Raw genomic sequence first — 13,885 nt, forward strand, 5'->3', positions numbered from 1 at the left:
TGATCAAAACATGGTTGGATGATCTCACCCTCTCTGAAAACTCCTATCAACCTTTTGTTCAAAAATATTCCTCATCCCTGCAAAATTAGGCTGACCCCCAGATGGCTGCTGCAACAAAGCTGCGAGTGATTTTTTTCCTGAACCCGCAACAAGTCAGCTATGGCGTCAGCATGTTTGGAGGGTAAACAGACCTCGTCTCACTGAAAACTAGATAAGAAATCAAAGTTTCTATGTTCTGCAGAGTCGGGGAAAGAGTGTGTTGCTTGTGATGCCACGATTCTCCATATTGATGTTTGTGTTTGTTTTTCCAATTTAAATTGACTCAAATGTACAGGAGGAATTGAGAATTTCTTCGACACACGCTTGGAACACATGCAAAACACTAACATGCACGTATACAGAACAAAAGCAAAACAAAAGGTGCTACGACCGTCTATAAGCAATTATGTGGAGTCACTTATACGGTTTTACTTACGGGACTCGGTGCCACAACACGCATTCAAAGAAAAAGCAAGAAAAGACCCCCTCATAGACAAGGGAGTCAGACTGGGCCCGTGGGCCTAATGCGCGTGGAATCTGGATGAGCGGCCAGGTCCACGAGACTGAAGGGTCTGACCCGCGCCCTCGTGGCGCGATGGCGGGCAAGCCGCAATGTCAGCGTAGCTGCGCCTGGCTTCGTGTCCCTGGCGTGGTCGGTGAGCTCTCTCCGGCGCTCCCCGTCTGCCTTTCCCGTCGGCTTCGAGCTCCGTCTCCCGACTTGACTGCCCCGCCGACACTGCACTCGACTTGACTGCCCCGTTTCCCGATTCTCCAGACTGCCGACACCGACACACTGCAGACTTGACTGCCCCGTCTTCCGCTTCTCCAGACTGCCACTCCACCGACTCCAGACTTGGCTGCCGCAACCGACACACTTGACTGTCGACGCTCCTGCTGCCACACTGCTGCTGCCACTCCACTGCTCCCACTTGACTCTCTCGAGCTGCGCCATGCTCACCCTTATATAGGCCGGGGGAGGAGCGTATATGCAAATTTGTGGATCACAGCGGGTTCGGAGGCGGGGCTGCACCACCCGATGCTCAGTCATTGGATGGATGAAAAGGGGGCGTGAAGCATTCCTGATCCGCTTTTTGAGGCGAAAGGAACGCATTCACAGCCCATGGCACGACGTGTGGTAGAAAGGCGGAGGTGGTGGGAGTTTGCTGCGGTGGTTTGGGAAGGGTGTTGGTGGTGGCGATTTGGTTGCTGGCGGGCGTCGTTTGAGAATGGCGGTGAAGCGATGTTTGCGGGGTGGAGTTGTGGAGGTAAAGAGGCGAAAGTGGTGGTGTTTGAGTTGTAGTTGTTTGGGAATGTTGGTGGTGGCGATTTGGTTGTTGGGGGATGATTGGTCTAAAATAATGATAGAGAAAAGAAAAACGGCTAACTCAAAGGATAACAGCCCTGTGAACACGGAAATTCCCTCCAAACAACGGTGGGGAAATCCAACGACACAATTACTTTTCGTCATAACTGATCTGAGGACCCTTTATGGTGTATTGCGAATTTCCACAGCCGTAACAATATTTAATTTCAGGTTATTCGGCATCAAAAGGTGAATATTTTGAAAGGGGGTGTAGACTTTCCACATACACTGTACTCTGACTCGTTCTCCATCCCAGTAAACGTGACGTCTTCCAAGCCACTGCAAAGTGCCTTCTTTCTCTCTCCCCAACTCTTTCCAGATCTTTTTTACAATCTTCCTGCTCTTTTCTCGTTCTCCCAGTTGTCTGTGTATATTTGTAGATGTATCTTTTTGTATTTTACACTTCTCTTCTTTGCAATCGATGGCGCTAGATTTGCTGTTATTTACAATCCCATGTGTGACATGATCCTCACACCTGTTCATGGAAAATTTTTGCTTTGAAGTATTTTTGGATGTCCAGATGCAAATGATGGATGATTAAACGCTTTGTTGCACACAGAACAATTGAAGGGTTTAGGTCCGGTGTGTATTCGTTGATGTCTTGACAGAGATGATGAATGAGGAAAGGCCATGTTGCACACAGAACAATTGAAGGGTTTCTCTCCGGTGTGCATCCTTTGATGTGTTGATAAAGTTGATAAATGAGCAAAGGCTTTGTTACACACAGAACACTTGTAAGGTTTCTCTCAGGTGTGTATTCTTTGATGGGTTGATGAATGATTAAACGCTTTGTTACACACAGAACACTTGTAAGGTTTTTCTCAGGTGTGTATTCTTTGATGTTTATGAAAGTTAGATGAATGATTAAACGCTTTGTTACACACAGAACAATTGAAAGGTTTCTCTCCGGTGTGTATTCTTTGATGTGTTGATGCAGTTGATGAATGATTAAACGCTTTGTTGCACACAGAACAGTTGAAGGGTTTTTCTGCGGTGTGTATTATTCGATGTTTATGAAAGTTAGATGAATGATTGAACGCTTTGTTACACACAGAACAATTATAAGGTTTCTCTCCGGTGTGTGTTCTTTGATGTGTTGATGCAGTTGATGAATGTTTAAACGCTTTGTTACACACAGAACAATTGAAGCGTTTCTCTCCGGTGTGTATTCTTTTATGTTTATGAAAGTTAGATAAATGATTGAACGCTTTGTTGCACACAGAACAATTGTAGGGTTTCTCTCCAGTGTGTATTCTTTGATGTGCTGACAGATTTGATGGATTGATGAAGGCCTTGTTGCACATAGAGCACTTGTAGGGTTTCTCTCTGGTGTGTATTCTTTGATGTCTCGATAAAGTTGATGAATAAGTGAAGGCTTTGTTGCATACAGAACAATTGTAGGGTTTCTCTCCGGTGTGTATTCTTTGATGTCTCGATAAAGTTGATTGATGATAAAAGACCTTGTTACATGCAGAGCAATTGAAAGGTTTCTCTCTGGTGTGTATTCTTTGATGAGTATGTAAGTTCGCTGCTTGATTAAACGCTTTGTTACACACAGAACACTTGTGGGGTTTCTCACTGGCGTGAAACGTTTGATGTGTCAACAGATATGAAGAAGAACCAAATCCCTTCTGACACACAGTGCACCTGTATGACGACTCACCTGTGCATATTTCAACACATCCTTCCAAACACGATGAGGACGTGAAGTTTTTGTTGGTAACAGCAAAATTGTTTGTCTTCTCACCTCTTTGGCTCTCCCGTTGCAAGACAATGATCCACCTGTCACAGTTGTTGTTGTTTGTAGACATACCCCTAAACTTGTCAACTTCCTGACAAAAAGTATCTGTCAGGTGATGATCGAAAGAAACTTCTTTGTCCAATGATGAGGAACAGTTGACACTTGAAGACGTTTCAATTATATTCTCTGCAAATTAACAATGGAGCAAAAACATCAATAAATAACTTTTACAACTTGAACAGCACTCGGAGAGCAAATATTCTCACCTTGCACGTTCATTCTGTACAAAATTACCATTATTAACTGAACACCCAATATCATGGCCACTACTATCATGGCCCACATGCTCGTATCATCCATGCACCCTATTATATCACATTGTTTCTTGGAATGGGTTATTTACGTCAAAAAATTAATTATCCACTCACGTCTGGTCAAAGATAAGATAAATGAAGTTTAAGATTTTTCAGAGAAGGATTTCAATTCAACCAATCATGGCTGGAAGAAGACTTCACTAAGGACGTCATCATAATCACTCGACACACCCCATGGGGAGTTGATAACATGCAAAGTTTCAATTTTTTCGTTGAGTGGTTTCAGGGAAAGTGATATACAAATGTTCCCTGTAATTCAATATGACTGCCATACCATGTGACATATGATGACAATGTTAACAATAAAAACATTCTCCATCGGGAGTTCCTCCTATGTTTAAAATTTTGTATCGATCGGACAAGCGGAAACAGAGAAAACTCGAGGGGGAGCAGCACTCGGTAGAGTGCAAAACCTCCGCCGCCAATACTGCTCGTTCACTCAAGTGAACCTGATATCCTATTCATTCAATTTGACGTCAACAGTGCTCAGAGTTATAGTTTGCAACTTTCCCTTTTACTTTTAACTTTTACATACTCAATTAATTCGTCATAACCAGATTCCTTGAGACAGAAATTGATTTTACGTGGGTATATCCACCTGAAGTTCCAAAATCAGCCGCAATTATAATTTTGACATGTTTTTTGTTGGAAATCACTTATAACATGTAGAAATGCAAAAAAAAATCGAAATTTTGTTGAAAAAAAATTTGCAAAATTTTATTTTTAAAGTGAAAATATGAAGATGCAGACACATAGACAGACAGACACAAACGCACACAGACACAACAAGCACATTGGACAAATACAACAGTTCAGGAAGGAAAGAAAAACCCAAAACTAAAAAAGGAGAATTCAAAAAATAAAAAACAAACACAAAATTGGAGACAAAGACCTCGAGTGCTTGGGTGTTGAAAACCAACTCAATCTGGAAATGATAGCAAGGAAGATTAAAAAAAAAAAACACCAACGTATGAGGAAGCAAACAACAGGAGAAAACAAAATCACATGTTTGAGAATAACCCAAAGAGATTCTTCCACGAATTAGGGAAACAAAAGGAGAATGTGTCAACTCCCCCTGAAAAACGAAAAGATGGGGAAACATTCTGCAAAGGAATTCGTGAAGATCGAAAGGAACATTACAAGGAAGCAGAATGGATCATGGACTTGGAAAAGAAGAAGCAACATGTTGAAAGAGGAAATGTCTGCAGCCATTATTGATGAAGAAATAAACAATAAAAAACAACTTCAAAAAATGCCACCAAACTTTAAAATCCAGGCACAGATGGCATTCCAAACTTCTGGCTGAAACAACTTGATGTTCTCCACAATCACAACGCCAGGACATTCAAAAAAAACTAATCCAAGAGGAAAAGGAAGTGCATGAGTGGTTCGGAGAAGGAAACACATTTCTCATCTAAAAATCTGAAAGAACCCAACTTCCTCACAAATACCGGCCAATAACATGTCTACTAACAACATACAAACTTCTAACAGGAATCATGACAGAAATGATGTTCCATCACCGAAGCCAACAAGGAGGTTGAGACGTAGAACAAAAGGGCCACCACCCATTCCAGGCCGTACTTGAAGATTTCAAAATGCGAAGAACCAAATTGTCCACCACCTGGATCTACGACTATAAGGAAGCTTTTGACAGTGTTGCACATTCATGGATGAGAAAATGCATGTAAATATACAAAATCAATCCACAAGAAATCAAACTGATTGAGAAAGCAATGGAACTGTGGAATACCACCTTGAGAGGACAGCACTCAGAAGGAAATATCGAAATACCAGATGTGAAGATATGGCATGGGATCTTCCAGGGAGGCAGTCTTTTCCCCATCTTGTTTTGTCTGGCTCCAGACTCACTGAGTAACCTCATCAACAAACAAGGACTGGATACACCCTTACGACCAATAGAAGAACATCCAAAGAAACAAGAAAGTTGACTCACCTACAATGCGTGGATAATTTAAAGCTCTTCCTGACCCAGCTGTTTTATCTGATGAAAGTCTGGTTGGGTCACCAGAACACCAACCAAGGCTGAACTGGCCAGAGCAATGACCACCACACGAGGAGACACCGACAACTCTGCCAAAGCGGACTCAGCAATGGCAACAAAACAAGTTCAGAGACACTGACAGCAGCTGCATTGGCCTTGGCAACAATAAACAACTCTTAATATAAGAGGCACCAAAAGTGAGGAAGATATGAAATACTGACAGTTTGGATCAGGAGACAGAAGAGAGGAATAATGTAGGAGACGAAACGGAAGAGGAAAAGGAGAGAAAGGCTGTCTCCTGAACTGCTCAACTTAATGTGGTGCAAGAAAGGCACATTCTCTGAATTTAATGTGAAAAAGTTAATTTCAAAACTTACTCAAACAGGAAAGGAGGAATCTGGAGTCTACGGAATGCTGAGAGTGGGATACTGTTACGAATTTGGAAGCTTACTGCACTCAACATTCAGGTCCCTATAGAACAGTTATATCGGTAAAGTGTGTGTTTATAGTTAGGGCCCCCTACCTGTGTCTAACGGGAATTACATGTGTGCGCTGCGGAGATTCGCTTACAACAAACCTCCTTCACTTCACTCCACACACCGACGCCATCGCCCACGTGCGTTCGGCCACGTACGTGGGCGGAGATTTCCATCACCTCAGACCGGGACTCCACCCAGGAAGGCAGGGGCATGCCCCTTGTCTAATCAGGCCACAGAAGGCGGTTTTCCCACACACGCCGGCCAATGAGAGTTGAGATGGCCACAGAAGGCGGTTTTCCCACACACGCCGGCCAATGAGAGTTGAGATGGCCACAGAAGGCGGTTTTCCCACACACGCCGGCCAATGAGAGTTGACATGGCCATAGAAGGCGGTTTTTCCACGACAGGCCGGCCAATGAGAGTTGAGATGGCCACAGAAGGCGGCTTTCTCACGATACGCCGGCCAATGAGAGTTGAGATGGCCACAGAAGGCGGCTTTCCAACGACACGCCGGCCAATGAGAGTTGACATGGCCACAGAGAGCGACCTTCCCACGACGCCCCGTCCAATGAGGGTGGAGAGCGCCTCAGACGGCGATGTGCTCACCCTGGAGAAGAAAGGAATATAAGAAACGCCAGGCTGGGTAGTTAGGGTGGAAAAAAGGATCGAGGTGGTGGAGGTCGTCGTAGTGGTAAAAGGGTCGTGGTCGTCGTCGTGGTGATCATCATCATCGTGTTGCGGGTTCGAGTCCCGCCGAGCTGGATCATCGTCGCCTCTGATCTTCTCCTTGGCCTTAGTCGATTGGTGCGTGGCCGATTGGAAAGCGTGGGACCTGGTGGTTGGAGCGGAATCGTGTTGCAGGTTCGAGTCCCGCCGAGCCAGATCGTCGAAGACCACACGAAGTGGACAGGTCCAAGCACAGGCTCTGGTCAGTAGCTCACCTGTCCTCGAGCTGGAGGCCTTCAATAAAGACCATGAGGGTTCTTTTGTGTGTGTGTGTGTGTGTGTGTGTGTGTGTGTGTGTGTGTGTGTGTGTGTGTGTGTGTGTGTGTGTGTGTGTGTGTGTGTGTGTGTGTGTGTGTGTGTGTCTGTGTGTGGGCCCGTCTTTCAGTAGCGACTGTATTAGTACTTGTGTGTAAATTTGCATCCTTTATAGTCGGTTTAACTCTGCCCTTTATGTGTTCCTTCCCCACCTTGTGTAAGTAAATATCCATTTGTTGAATTTTTCAGCTCGTCCTCATCCTTTCCTTCATTGGTTTAGCACGGTGCGTGTTGGGTGATTAAAAAGGCCGTTGCTGCTGTAGTAGTGCATTTGGACTGACGAGACCTCGGTAACCATCCGCTCGGGTTACGCACGGGTCGAGCACGGAAACGGCTCGTCTCGTTTGGAGTCCCTTTATAGGGAGAGTTGCGACATAGAGGGTCCGGAAAAATCTCGTCACGTGATTGCGTGGAGCCATTTTGAGTCCATCGCGGACAGGATCAGATGCATATCGGTCAGCGCTTTAACGTTCCCGCTGTACGGAGCGGGTTCTCATTCGTGTTTTACATCGATTTTATGACAAAATGACAGGTTGTTGCAGCTTTGGGTGCACAAATAGAATGGAGAAGGGATTCAAGATGTATAGATGTCCATCAGATGCTAAAAGACGGAAAATCTGGGAGAACAGAGTCAGTCGTGTTGGATGGAAAGCAACTTCTTGGTCAGTTCTCTGCCAGGTCAGTGTGATGGTGGTAATGGTCCCATATGCGTATATTTGTGTGCTGCGAGTGAGACTGGCCTTTGCTTTGGCATTCCAGGCTTGTTATCCATTGCTCGTGGATTAATTAGAACTTGAAGGGGAAGGCATCTTTATTTAAAATTAAGTTTGAGTTGGAGTCTTCGAGCTAGATCAATTACTATAGGGTCGAGATCATGTCTCCAAAGTCAGACTCAGACTCAAAGTCAAAGTCAAACTAAAGTCAAAACAAAGACGAATGAAAGGAGAACGGGCTAACACGGCCCACTCTTCAAAGGCAGGGTTAGGGTCAACACTAACCCTCATTCTGACCCTAACCCTAACCCTAAACCTGACCCTAAACCTAAATCTAACCCCAACCCTAACTTTTAAGAGTAGGTTATACCAAAGATTTAAAATCTATTGGTGTGGGTGTGGACTGCCAGATCTCAGGATACGAAACAGGTCGACACCCCATAGAAGCAGAGAAGGGAGCCCATCGAACTTCTGAGTGTAGAATGGTTGGGACTGGCTTTTACCTTCAGGGAATGAGGAAAACATGAGGGAAACATAAGGGAAATGAGGGAAACAGGGAATGAGGGGGCCGGGTGGGGTGGGCTACTCTATTTTTGGTGGGATTAATATATGATCGGCAACATGCAGCAAAGTTTAGATTAATAATTTAATTATGAAAATTAAACAAACACAAATATATACCCACACACGATAAACAAGGTCAAACAACTGCAGAAATACAAAGATAACACTTAACATTGTATTGTACATGTACATGTATAAGCAGGGAGGTGAGAGTTCGAGTCTCGCTCTCGCCTCCCTGAAATTAAAATGAGGCTGAAATAAGCAGCACGTGGACTTGTCGAGTTCATTCCTTCTTTCTCATGATTCTAAATGTCTGTGACTGTGAAATTACAACCAGCTCTGTGAATTTCTTCTTTATCATATATGGCTCTTCGTTGTCATAAATCTTCTATTTTGTCATCTTCACATAATTTGTCCATTAACAACATGGAAAAGACCATTCCCATCTCTCATACATAGAGAACATCATGGAATACACCGACACGGTTCAATGAACTAGCGCCACACGGCGGCTCTGCACGCACACCGCACTGAATGGACTCAAAATGGCGTCAAATCGTTAGTTGTCGCAACTCTCTCCATAAAGGAACTCTAGTCTCGTTCGAGCTCCGTCGAGGGTGTGAATTCCTCAGTAGCTCGCCACGTGGGCTTCAAGGTATTTTGAAGTTTGGCAAATAACCCTGTACACGTGGTTGAATTATTGACAATTCACAGTCCTGTAAGGGACCCGTCCGTACCTTCGGAGTTATCCGAGGGTAACGATCTGAATTCCGCCCCCACCCCCCCCCCCATATTTCCGCAGGGCGCTCAAGGTCCGCTAACAACCCCCTTCTGGAAAAACTGCCAAAACCAAGAATCACTGCTCACCTTCACTCTTTCATTCCTCTTTTTTCACGCCTTTGTAACAAACTCCCACACTCTCTTCAATCCCACTCTTCCCTCCAGGTAGTCAAAACAGCTGTTCACCACCACCTCTTATCTTCCCCCATCCAAAACCATGATCTTTTCTACCCCCGTTAATCCACCCCAAACCCACCTCATTCAAATTCCCTGCTTTCCTTCCTGAAAGTCCCTGTAGTGTCCATCTTGTATACCCCGTGTTCCCCACCCCATCCCTCACCCAACCACAGATCTAATGTGTCTGTTCCCCATTGTTTTGTCTTTCCCTCTCCTACCCCTCTTGTTGTGCGTTGTGTGTTCACTCTCATACGAGCCTCGACATTGTGAACAAAAAAACAACAAACTTGATTGGAGTCCACCTGTGGCCAATTCAAATGATTGGACATGATTTCGAAAAATAAACACACCTTTCCAGATAAGGTGCCACAGTTGACAGAGCAGAAACTCTTCCATGAAGTCGAAGGAACTGTCCGTATAACTCCGAGATAAAATTGTGATGAGGCGTAGATCTGGCGAAGGGTATGAAATCAATTTCTGGTGTTGAAAGGTCCCAAGATCACAGTGAGCTCCATCATGAGGAAATGGAAAGAATATGAACGACCCAGACTCTTCCTAGAGTTGGCCGTCCGAACAAACTGAGCAACCAGGCAAGAATGACCTTTGTCAGAGAGGTAAAGAAGAACCCAACCACCATTCTGACAGAACTACAGAGTTCTTTTACTGAGATGGGAGAACCTGTTGGAAGGACGAAAGTCTCTGCAGCACTTCAAAAATCAAGGCTTTATGGGAGATTGGCGAGACGGAAGCCACTCCTGAGAAAAAGGCACGTGACAGCACATCTTGAGTTTGTAAAAAGTCACGTGAAAGACTTTGAGAGCAAGAGGCAAAATATTCTGTGGTCTGATGAGACGAAAATGGAACTCTTTGGTCTGAATGCAAAGCACTGCATCTGGCAGAAACTGAGTGAGGCTCCTCATCCATCCAAAACCATCCCTACCGTGAGGCATGGTGGCGGCGGCATCATGTTGTGGGGATGCTTTTCAGAGGCAGGGACTGCAAGACTTGCAAGGCTCGAGGGAACTATGAATGAACCAAATACAAGCAAATCCTTGAGGAATTGGCTGTCTGATGTTGGCTTAATGGCTTGGGTGCCGGGCTTTGGATCCGAGGGTCCCGAGTTCAAATCCCACTCAGCTGTTGAATTAATACCAGGTGGGATTAACTCGGCCTGTCATCCTTATAAGGTCGGCAAAGTGAGTGCCAGCATCCTGGTTTCCTGTCGGAGTGGCGACCCGTCCAGGATTGTGCCCAATAGCCAAAGACACTGGTTAAGCAGCACCAACGCTCTGCACAGAGTATGGTCCCAATCTCCTCCTCCTTGAGAACCTGCTTCAGAGTGCAAAAGACCTTCGACTGCGGCGAAGATTTACGTTCCAACGGGACAATTACCCCAAGTATACAGCCAAAGCAACACTGCAACACCACAAAGTATTGACTGAGAGGGTTGAACACACATTGACGAAATACATTTCAGCTTTTCAGTTTTCATTAATTTTTTTAAATTTCAAAATATGTTTTCTCTTTGCCATTATTGGGTATTTTGTGTTGATCAGTGACAAAACATTTAAATTTAATCCATTTTGAAGTCAGGCTGGAACACAACAAAATGTGAAAAGTCGAGAGGTGTGAATACTTGATGAAGGCATTGAAGGTTTCACCCATAAAACACCACAAAGGGCACATTGGTGTCTTTATTTTCTTTCTGCCGTGACATCCTCCGGGTGGGTAAGTGGTGCACTTGCTTCGGTGCCTCGAGGTGGAGATGGAACACTGTTATTTGTGTCCTTTATAACATCTTTAAAAACAGTAAGTTTCCTGTTTGGAATGATTTTCAATTTTGCAAGCAGATTAAAACTATTATCTTCCTCCTCTCCAAGCATGTGCGACCGGGACGGATGCATCGCCAAAGTACTGACAAACTACAGGTTTGTTTTCCGATTAATGTTCAAAATATAACTTTCAACTGAAATGGAGTTGTTCCTCGAACATAAACTGATGTTTGTCGACAGAACAGACAAAGTGAACAAATTGCTTAACTCCACCTTTCACTTCGTGTGTGTGCGGCAATAAAAAAAACAAAATAAAAAATAATTGAGCTTTATGTATTCCACCAGTCGAAGTACCCGTCGCTTCCCTGACGGATTTAATCAAACGACGGAACATTGTACTTGTAAACATTCTGCTCCATTCACTCCATCATTTTTCCGGGGTCACCTTCCCTCTGCTTGGAAGTCAGCTGACATCATCTTCATGAACCATCCTTGCTGCTTCCATCTGCACATGGCGTGAGCAAATTTCACCTCCGCTTCAGTGCGAAGTTCATTCTTGTTTGCTTTGGTCTGAACCTCCGCTTGAAATAAATGAAATGAAACATTCCCCTTCCCTCGTGCTGCCTTCTGCTCCTATTGCGCTGCCTTCTCTTCCCCTCAAGCTGCCTTCCCCCTCTCACGATGCCCCTTCCCCCATCACGATGCCCCCTTCCCCTCTCACGATGCCACCTTCCCCCATCACGATGCCCCCTTCCCCTCTCACGATGCCCCTCCCCCTCATGATGCCTTCCCCCTCACGATTCCCCCTCCTCCCTCACGATGTCCCCTTCCCCCTCACGATGCCCCCTCCCCCTCATGATGCCTTCCCACCTCATGATGCCCCTTCCCCTCTCACGATGCCCCTCCCCCTCATGCTGCCATCCCCTCCCGTTGTGCCACCTCCCCATTACCTCAACAGCAATCAATTAGCAGATCACAGCAGGATAGCCAAGAGGTACGTATGATCGCTCTCAAATGTCTTGCCTGGGTTTGCATCCTGACCCAGCTATAAACTGTCATCCCAGTGTTTCACAGGCAGGGTGATTCATAAAAGTGTGTGATGTCTCCCAGATGGGTGTAAAACTCGGCGTCACATCTGCCTGGATCCCCCCTCCTCTCCCCCTCCACACTTTCCTCCCTCCCCTCCCCCTCTCTCACACCTATCCCTTTCTATCCCACCCTATCCCTTTCTCTCATCCCTATCCCTCTTCCTCACCCCTTTTTGTCTCTCTCCGATCCCATCCCTCTCTCTGCTCACCCGATCCTTCTCTCTACTACCCCTCTTCCTCCTTTATCCTTCCCCTCCCTCCTCTCCCTCTTCCCTTGAATATTCCCATCAGCGAAGCGACAGGTAGTATTTGCTGGTAAACAAACACGAATTAAGCTTTAAATTTTACATTTTCACACTTTCCTCAATTAAAAGAGGTTATGATTAACTGTAAATTATTTAATTCGTCAGGTGCTCATGAGAGTTCACGTCCCTGACCCTTCGTGAAGGGTAATGTTGTTAAACGTGTCCTTTATGATCCATCCATGAAGACCACACTGTACAGAGAGAGCATCAGTGCTGCAACAGTCGTTACCTGGGTTATTGGACACAATCCTGGACAGGTGACCACTCTGACACAGGATACTCAAACGGCTCAATCCTCCCAGCAAGCTGGTATCACTTTGCCAACCTCAGAAGGATGACAAGCTGAGTCAACCCCACCTGGTATTAATTCAACAGTAAAGTGGGATTTGAACTCAGGACCCAAGTAAACCAAGTCCACCACCCTAACCATAAAACCAACACCAAGTATACCTGAATGATATTTCACCAAAACAGATAAACAGAGTCGGGACAAACACACCGATCCCATGACAATGGTTATATAACAGTTCTTGCAGCAGGTCAAAGGTCGAGGTCACATCTTCAGGTCAAAATTTCGTGAAAAATGATTTTGGGTCAAACTTTGACCTTGAACTTGTGACTTCAATCCATCGAGCAGAATTAATTAGTTTCCTGGTAAACTCTCACCAACTCTGCTTTACAAACAGCCGACGAGTTTAGTGGTAACTAAGTTCACCCTTCACATCTTTAAATATAATATTGAACATAATTTGGCCTTAAATAAGTTTGTTACAGGATGAGCTATAAACTCCCAACCTGGTGATGCACAGGGAAGGTGTTGCATCAGTGAGCATACCTTCCTCTGAAAGCAAAGGCAAGTCTCTTGTCTTCTCATCCAGTGATTCCTCGACGACGTTAAAGATGCCACTGGAGTCCTCATGAACAGGCCATTGTGTGCCGGTGCAGAGGCCCATCATCACGAGTAAATCTTCATCTGATTTGTTGTAAACAAGATTAAAGAGGAATCGAATGATGAAGTGATGAGGTATAAAATGATGTCATACAAGATGTCATGTACAAGAGGGAGGGTAACATGTCATGGATGGGATTTCGGTTCACAATTCAATTCCGGCTCCGCTCCAGACATAGTGACATTCACTAAATCAATGAGTTCCTGTGTTAGTACACAGCACGGATCAGTACGGGAAACACAAGTTCTCGGTACGGAGTGAACGTCACGTACCGGGTCTGGACTCCTTGTCCTCGGGTGAACCGACCATGGACCCGCGGTCTTCTGGAGAACCTGCTGGACCGACCACGTATCCTCCATCGGAGCCGCTCTGAGATCTCGGGTCATGGTGGACCGCACGTCGTGTCGGTGAAGGACGGTACGCTGTGGTAACCGAGTGAAGACCGCGAGCTGTTTGGGGAAAATGCGAACCGCGAGATCGCGGTGTCTGATTGG

At 45.3% G+C, this 13,885-nt stretch overlaps 1 pseudogene across 1 annotated transcript; it reads right to left on the bottom strand.

Annotated features, from left to right (window-relative positions):
- Positions 1-980: 980 nt before the first annotated feature.
- On the bottom strand, positions 981-13,842 carry LOC147008401 (uncharacterized; annotated as a pseudogene). Its single transcript, XR_015053407.1, has 3 exons — positions 13,664-13,842; positions 13,277-13,414; positions 981-3,329 (listed from the first exon to the last, which is right to left on the bottom strand). The product of XR_015053407.1 is annotated as an uncharacterized LOC147008401 (transcript).
- Positions 13,843-13,885: the final 43 nt, after the last annotated feature.

The sequence above is a fragment of the Eptatretus burgeri genome, chromosome 19, assembly GCF_056783735.1.
Source record: "Eptatretus burgeri isolate ZD-2024b chromosome 19, Ebu_testis_v1, whole genome shotgun sequence".
In the NCBI taxonomy this organism is placed as follows: Eukaryota; Metazoa; Chordata; class Myxini; order Myxiniformes; family Myxinidae; genus Eptatretus; species Eptatretus burgeri.